Source organism: Pseudopodoces humilis, chromosome 4, assembly GCF_049639895.1.
Source record: "Pseudopodoces humilis isolate 2021_Gansu_Grassland_sample_001 chromosome 4, ASM4963989v1, whole genome shotgun sequence".
Classification (NCBI taxonomy): domain Eukaryota; kingdom Metazoa; phylum Chordata; class Aves; order Passeriformes; family Paridae; genus Pseudopodoces; species Pseudopodoces humilis.
The window spans coordinates 38,400,166-38,408,489 of record NC_142203.1 but is presented as its reverse complement, the minus strand read 5'-3'; positions in this window follow the sequence as shown (position 1 = coordinate 38,408,489).

Sequence of the window (8,324 nt, the reverse complement as noted above, 5' to 3'; positions counted from 1 at the left end):
AGAAAAATTAAAAAGTTGTTTGTGTGCGACATTAGTACTCTGAACAAGCAGGAGGGAGGGAGAACATCAAGGAGAGAGGATATTCTTCTGCTATAACATCTTTTTCTCCTAACAAACAACCACAAGTAATTTACTAGCAATGGATTTTTCTGGACTGTAACTGCTAGAAACAAACTAAAACAATAGGTTCAGAGTACAGCATGTTGTTCATGTGCTTGCCATATGCCTGTGTTGCAAGCACAGCCAGATCCACACAGTTATTCAATATTGAAAGAATATTATTCAACTTTTACTGAAATTTTCTGTGATTTCATCAGTAAAATTGGTTTCTGCAATCCAGATGGGATCAGTGACACAGTTTAATAATAGAAGCAACTCTGAAAATTAAGGTGATTATCGATGTATGGGCCACCCACCCTGTGCCATTCATGGGAATCTGCCAAACAGAACAGGAAGAGAAACTGGCATCTACTGTGTATCAGCAGCAGAGATATTTTGTTACTTTATTTATTGATCTACTTATTGATTTATTATGTGGGTGGAGTTCTGGGAGAAGAAAGCTGCCTTTTAAAGCCTATATCTATAAAATCAGCATGTGAAGATAGTTAGACAATGTTCTGCAAACACTTGTCTCAGACACCAAGAGCTTCTGCTGGTTTGGTTTTTCTTTTGGTACAGAATGAATCCTTAAACATTCTTCCTTTCAAAAGTATTCCTGCACTGAAAAAAAAAGTTGGACTGTGCTTTGTTTATCCATTCTGAGCAACTCACATTGGGTGCAAGTGGTTAAGTGTGATATACGTATAACATCTTCAAAGCTTTTCGTCGTTGCAGTCTGGAGAACTTCCTTATAAAAAATTATCAGGCTTTAATTAAAACTGTGGTCTGTGGGCTATGCTACATTGTCTTGCAGGAAAACAGTCCCAGAAGACTGGTTAGAAGAAATCAATTTAAAACTCAGGTGCAGCAGGGGCCATATAGCCTCCAGCTCATTCCCACTATGTGACTGAAGTAACCTTTATGTCACACACCAAAATTGTAGAGGAGACATCAAAAATAGGATTTGCCCAAAGATGGGTTTTGCCCTCTGCTAGGCACACACTTTAAGACGTGTAGCAGAGAGGAGTTTTAGGACCCCTAGGAATAAGAGTGAGTTGCTAGAACAACTCCACAAGCCTGCAGACTAGTGGAGAAGAAACGGCACAGACAGAATTGGACATAATGAAAAGATTTATAGATTGTCATTGCTTTTATAGCACAGGAGCCAAAACCAAATTGCTTGCCTGCGGCTGCTTTCTCAATTTCCCCTCTACAGAAACTCCCTCCACCTGCATTTGCCTCACAAGCTGATTTCCATCTTCATGCCTCCAGGACATTCTTTGCTCTCCTAGGTCTTTGTTCTAGTCCCTCAACTACAGAACATTCCTAATCTTTCAGTCTGCACCTGCTGTCCTTTGGTTGTGTCACTGGAGTTTATGTCCAGGACCCACACCTTGCAGACATTTCTCCAAGCTTCTTTCGCCAACAGGGCCACTTCTGTAAATCTCTCATCCCTTTCCCTAGACATCTCATCTCCAGGTTTCTTCCTTCTCCACTACATGCCTTCCTAACATGCATACCTTTGTTCATCAAAAAGGCTTTCTTTCCAGGTGACACAGATATTTTGTCTCTGTCAAATGCAGCAGAGAAGAGAGAAACTAGGTAAAGAATGGCCCTTGACTAAAGTTACAAAGCACTTAATTCTTGCTAGGAAAACTGGCTTCGTTAATCTTCATCCTAAAGGGGCTTTAGTTTTCACAGATACTGGTCCCATCTAAGCACTAAAACAAATTAAAGAAGTCAAGAGACAAATTCACTGCCTGACCTATCTATGTACCAGAGATCAGTGAAAGAATCACACACACCTCAAGCTGCAGCAAGCCTTGGAGGAGCCCACTGAGATGAGCTACTTCAGTTGTTTAAGCTGAGTTGGGCTCTTCACTCTAAAATATTAGGGAATCAATACTTAGTTGTTTAAAACAGATATGAGTTCAGATGACTTTAAATGGCTGAAATTATAAGTTTTACTTGTCTCATAGCTTTCACATAGGCTCACAACTTCTTTCACATTTTTAGAAAGTCAGCTCTGGACTCTACAATCCAAAGTGATTTAGATTTAAGAAGGCTTAAAAATGGTGCTGTGAAGTCTGTGTGTGACTGGCTGTGCCATGAAGCCTGGCTCCACACTGCCTTTGTGGTTCCTGACCATGCCCAAAAAGCCTTCAGGCAACTTGCAGCTGCCAGTCTGCCAGAGAACTTCACTGTCTGGCTGCCAATGCTCCTTTTACAGCCTTCTTTTTCTTCTCCCACTCTCGCATGCACGCTCAAGTCCCTTTGTCACTGTGTGTGAGGGAGAATACCATTCCAATGATATCTGAAATATTTCCATGCTGTTTGAAGTGAAGCATTTCCTATAATCTTAAATCATCAGTGCTGCTCAGGCTTAGATCATCAGGCTGGAGAGTAGGGGATGGAGTGGATTAGAAAGCAGATGCAGGTGAAAACCCAAGCTGGAGTAAAAAGGGGGTGTAAATACCCAGTTACACTTTCTCACTAAACCTTATTGTTCAAAGCTGAGATAAAACTAAAGGCAGATAAACTATGAAATCTGAGTGACAGATTAAAGGAGCATTACATGCTGTAAATGTTAGATAAATGTACAACAATCTACATGTGTAACAAAAAGGGCAACATAACCACCTTTGATCAGCGAGAAGATATATAACTTTATTTTCCATTCTTCAAAGGCAAAAAGATGTTTTATTTACCTAATGTCACTTATATAATTGTTTGCTCTACCAGAGCAAGATCTAGAAGTATTTCTGCTTGTGAGCAGTGTGGTGGAAGATAAGAGCCCATAAAGCAGTCAGATGATCTGACTCCCAGCCATATGTTAGTCCGTGGGTAGGAACAGAACAACACAGGGGATTTAGACCAAAGTCTGCAGGCAGAGCAGACATAAACCAGAACCAGGTGTGCCCCATGGGCTGATCTCCTGTAGTGTTGATCCTTCTTCAATACCGTGTTGACATCAGTGGGCTTTTGGTGTGAGCATGCCCAGTCAGGTGTTTCGGAAGTTATTAATGTGGATGGCATGCTGTTGAGAGGTGTACAAAAGGCAGAACTTTCTGCCGGATTGTCAGACCTTCCAGCTAAGTGTGGAGCTGAAACATGCTGTGATCTGTGCATGGCTGAGGCAGAACAGAGATCACTGATGCCTTTATCTGGGTTTCACTCTGTTCTGTCTCAAGAAAAAGTCCCTCAAAACCAGCATTTGATTTTTCTTTCACTTCTCCTTAAAAAAAACCCATACAAACAAAAAGCCTTCAGTATATATCTCAGAGAGAGTAGCTGAATGAGTGTACAAAGCCTACAATGCCATTAGAAAGGGAAAAAAAAAAAAACAGGGGAATAAAATAATAGCCAAATCTGCCAGGGTTTTATTTTGTGGTCATAGTGCCCCCCAGAGGTATCTGTTCAGACAGCTGCATGGCTCCCTATAATTTTAAAGCTTTCTTTGTTTAAACAGCAGTGTACATAAAGCCTAAGGTTCTCATTTGTTCTCTCAGCCCTGACTTGTTCTTGTAAAATTTGGTGTGCTCCTGAGCAACGCACAATTGCTATTCACGCACAAGCTGGAGTTGCACTGTTGACTGTGTTTTGGTAAAACACTCTCATAGCACGTCTCAGTGGTGAGGCCAACTCTTGGTTTACTGCTTCCCAGTAAACAGTTACTGCTTTCCAGGAAGCAGTTTCAGGCACCAGGCAGTGCTCCCGTGTCAGTATGACACAAGAAGGATAGTTCCTTATGCCAGCAGCACAAAGACATCTCTGCGTCACTCACCTCCCTCACCCTGCTCACCTCCCTGCAGAACACATCCTTGCTGTGCCTGTTCCAGGAGTGAGGCCAATTTACACCTCATTCCCAGACACTGGCTCAGCCCTCTTATCTAAACATTTACAGTCTGATATTTTGATATCTTAGTTTCAATAATAGCACTTCAATGTTCAGTAAGAGGTATCAATTGGTCTGATTGATTCAGTTGGGCCACTGTCCTGCAAGAAATCTGTGCTGCTTATAAAAACTCTATTAGGACTTAGTGTAGACAGATTAAAATACTGTACTTTTCCTTGAAATACAATATCTTGTATCAGCAAAAGATGTCTGGTTTTATGTAGATTCATTCTTTCTCAGTAGGGATTTAGCCAAAGAGCCCACTGAGGTCACTGCAAGTCTTTCTCCTGCCTACTTTCCGTACTCACAGATCAGTACTTTCTAAAGCATGCTTGTAAAAGGTAGCCTTCCCTGGAGAGGAAAATTCAAGCATCTATAATCCTAACCTAGGCTGCATCTATTTTCTTCCAGAAGTCATTTTAGGCAGTACAATCTATAGGGAAAAAATTAAGTTTCCCAGTACTTGCAGTGTTATATTCTAAGCCAATAAACAGCAGCAATACTAACCAGCCCCCTTATGTCTGCAATAAGTCTTCCAAAAAGGTGGCATCTCTGATGTGGGATAAATGTTCTTGTCTCCATGGAGAGAAACTTTGATCCAGAGGTCTTAATAATCACAGACCCCCTATTGAGCCCTGTACCAGCATCAGTCCTCAGCCTGGATCACCCCACTTTTATTGCTCCAGCTCAGGAACAGGAGCCAGCCATCTCCCCCTCTCTCCTGCACCCCAAATAGGTTTTAGTCTACATGAAAACAGTTTCTTTGTCTTCTTTCCTTTGCCAAGTATTTTTGTACAAATACATTTTTATCATTGTTTCTTTCCAATATTTGCTTCTATAGTAAATTGTAGAATGAAAATTACATTGAAATTAGACAGTAAGAAGAACTTTGATGTTGATTTAATTTTTGTTGACCTGTTCAGTGTAGCTATTTCTCCAGCACAAACTCACACTGTGCTCACAACACAGCAAGGTGTTGCAGCAGGACATCTAGTTTCAACAAAGTCTCTCGTATTGAAACAGGTCTTTATTGAACAGTAGCAACAATTGTTTTGCCACACAGATTTTCCAAAAGGTTCCCTGGGAATAGCCAGTATATTTTTCATTTGTTCATAGGGAGTAACAATCCTAGCTGCCTGGATACTTCAGGGTAGTACAATGCATAACAGGTCGTCCTCCAGTAGATTTTGTACTCTCCCCTTGAGCTAGCAAAGCTATCAAGATGTGACCTTGTTGTGTAAAGCCGCATTTGACCTCTCTCCCCACTCACTCATTCTGTAACCATTCAATTCAGAAGTTTGCAGAGTAGCAGAGAAGAGAAGGGGAGAGAAGAATGTAATAGCCCTCCTGTGCCAGCTTCCTTTTTTTGTGTTTTCTTCACCAAGCAACTAGCCAGGAACACTAACCAGCCTTTTTTTTTTTTTTTCAGGTACCTTTCTTTTTGGTAACAACGACAACAACAAAAAAAGCTCACAACCAGTCAACCCCCCAAAAACTGTCAAAACCAAACCAAAGTGAAAAAAACCCAAATCAAAACAACAAAAAAAACCAACCAACCCACTAAAATCAAAACCCTAAAACATTGTGGAGAGGGCAGAGCTGCTTTACAGGTGGTATCCTTTTTGGTATGAATGTCTCAGTTTTTCATGACAAATGCCCAGATTCAACTAGATTTGAAACATCCGAAAAACTTAGATCACTTTTGTTCAAAATATGCCTTATACAACATTTCAGTCACTCTTGGGTTTAATCATTTCTGAGAGGTTAAAATACACCAAAATCATTGTAGGTGACTTAAGTCAGAAGTGTATTTTGCCATCACTTTCTCAAGTCACTCAGTAAGCTGGACAGCAATTTCAATGTAGATCACACAGACTGCTCTAAAATGGGGAACTAAATGTGTAAGTGTGGATGCTGGTATCCTGCTTTAATATCCAAGACTGAAAATGGGATTTAGAAAGCTCTCATTGTCCTACAGCTGTCCCAGGAGATACTAGGGGATGTCAAGGGGAAGTTTACACCAGATGTCTGCTGTGCTCCTGCTGCAGCCGCCGACAGTGACTAATGGTGTGTCTCACTTTGGAAAACACTGGGTTGTAGTGCTGAACTCTGCCTTGGCCTCCAGAAACCCATATGCACCAGAATATATGTTACCATAGCTTAAAGACCATGCAGAAGGTCTGCAAGCAGGCTCTCAGCCAAGAAGGCTCCTAAAAAGAAAGGGGGCAGGGGGGAAAGACAACTGTCCCTTTACACATATTATGATTAATATGGGATTCTTGAAATGCCATAATGCTGGAAAGACCAAAAGACAGAACAGAATAGTTGAGAAACTATTTGAAGACTCTGTCTTTATTATGTGTTTTAGGAGGACTGACATTTCTGAAGTGCATATTGCAGTCACTGTCAAGGCCAATCCCATCAGCTGCTACCTCAGCAAAGCACTCCCCACTCGTACAGCTCTTTCATGCAGCTACTGCATACTGGGATATCATAAATAAATTTTTCAGGCAAGTTTCCATATCAAATTCTTTCTCTTTTGGGTGGTCCTTGAGAAAAGTAGAGCCCTGTCTGTATTACCAGTCTTGATAACAGACTGTTTACAACATTAGGATTCAATGGTTTAGATTTTTTTTCCCTTGCTGTAAATTACTTGTCTAGACAGACTTGAAGCTCCAATCTCTGTGAAAGAAAGGCTTTGACTCAACTGCTGATGTAAACCAGTGTTTGAATACAAAATACTTTTAAAAGCAATCCTGCACTGCACAGTCCTTCTTTTCCTTAATCTAGAATCTTTCATTAACTGGAGAGATTTTTTTTTCTAGAGTGACTTTCTTGTGTGCCTGAGCATGTGACTAATGAAATCTGTGTGAGTCAAAGATTTAAAGTTTGCATCCCACAGCTGTAAATTGTTTTAGCTTTACCCAAAAAAGGCGGGGGGGGGGGGGGGGGAGGCAATGAAACAAATAGAAAAACAGTCAAAAGTAAAAAAACAAAACCAAAACAAAACAAAACAAAACAAAACAAAAAAGGAAAAAAAACCAAAAAATCCCACACCAAACAAAAACAAAAAAACAAAATTTGAACAATAATAACAAACAAAACCACGAACTAAAAAGCCCCTAAAACCCAAAAGCAAGCAAACAAGCAAAAGTACCAACAAAACAAACAACAACAAAAAAAGCAACCCTACAACCCCAGAAAACAAAATAACTGACCAAATAAAAAACCCAACAAACCAGCAAAACTCTCACTCAACCATATACTGGACTGCGCACTATACATTCAAAACCCCTAGTGAGCACTTGCACTGCTATACCTGAAAGGATGCTTAAGGACAGAAAGGTCTGACTTTCTCCGATGTTTTCAATTTTTTTTGTGGCCCTTATTGAAGACCAACTTCAAAGTAACTCAAGCCACCAATGCAGTGGCATCACACGTAGGTGACTTTGCACATGCATGTTCACAGAGAAAAGCAGGGGAATGTAACCAGTGTGGCTGTGTGAAAGTGTGTTTTGCTTTGTGCTCTACATTGTATTTCTGACCCGGTTTCTTTCTTCCGCAGATCCAGTGCTCTTCATTCTCTCTTCTGCTCTGTCATTGCTCAGAAAAACAGGCTAAATTCAGTTCCTTGCAGAAAAATCAGGAAAAAAGCTCTCTTTGGCAATAACTAGCTACAGCACACTCTGGATGGGCCTGCTGTGCTGTGCCTTTCACTTAATGCTTTTGCAGTGCCATTAGCTGAGTGATTGTCTTACACGCCCAAACAAAACTGTGGCTCACGATCCCTGGCACCCAGCCCATAAAGAAGGCCATGACCACTTCATCCATGAAAGTGCCAGATCTGAGGGGAGCTGGAATTGATGGTGGTCTTCCCAATGGCCTGCCCCCATTGCAACAGGATCCACGTGGCTTTTTCAGGACTTTTTTCACTAGTGCGTGACTTTGGTTGGAGCCAAAATTGGTGTAGTTTGTGCAGACAGTTGTTGAAGCAGCCCTGAGAAGCTGAAAATAACCAGATGGAGCTCTTCTTCTGGCTGAAGAAGTCACAAAATTTCTCAGGATCCTGTCACTTGAGACCATTACTGGTCAGTGATACAGTGAAAGGAATCAAGTGCATCTCAGCAAGCCTGTGGATTGCACCAAGCTGAGTGGTACAGTCAGCATTTGAAGGAAGGGACCTTGACAGGCTTGGAAGAGCAAATGAAGTGCGAGAAATGCAACAAGGCCAAGTGCAAGGTCCTGTACCTAGGTTTGGCCAGTTTCCCATATCAATACAGACTGAGAGATAAATGGATTGAGAACAACTCCATGGAGTACTTGGAGATAT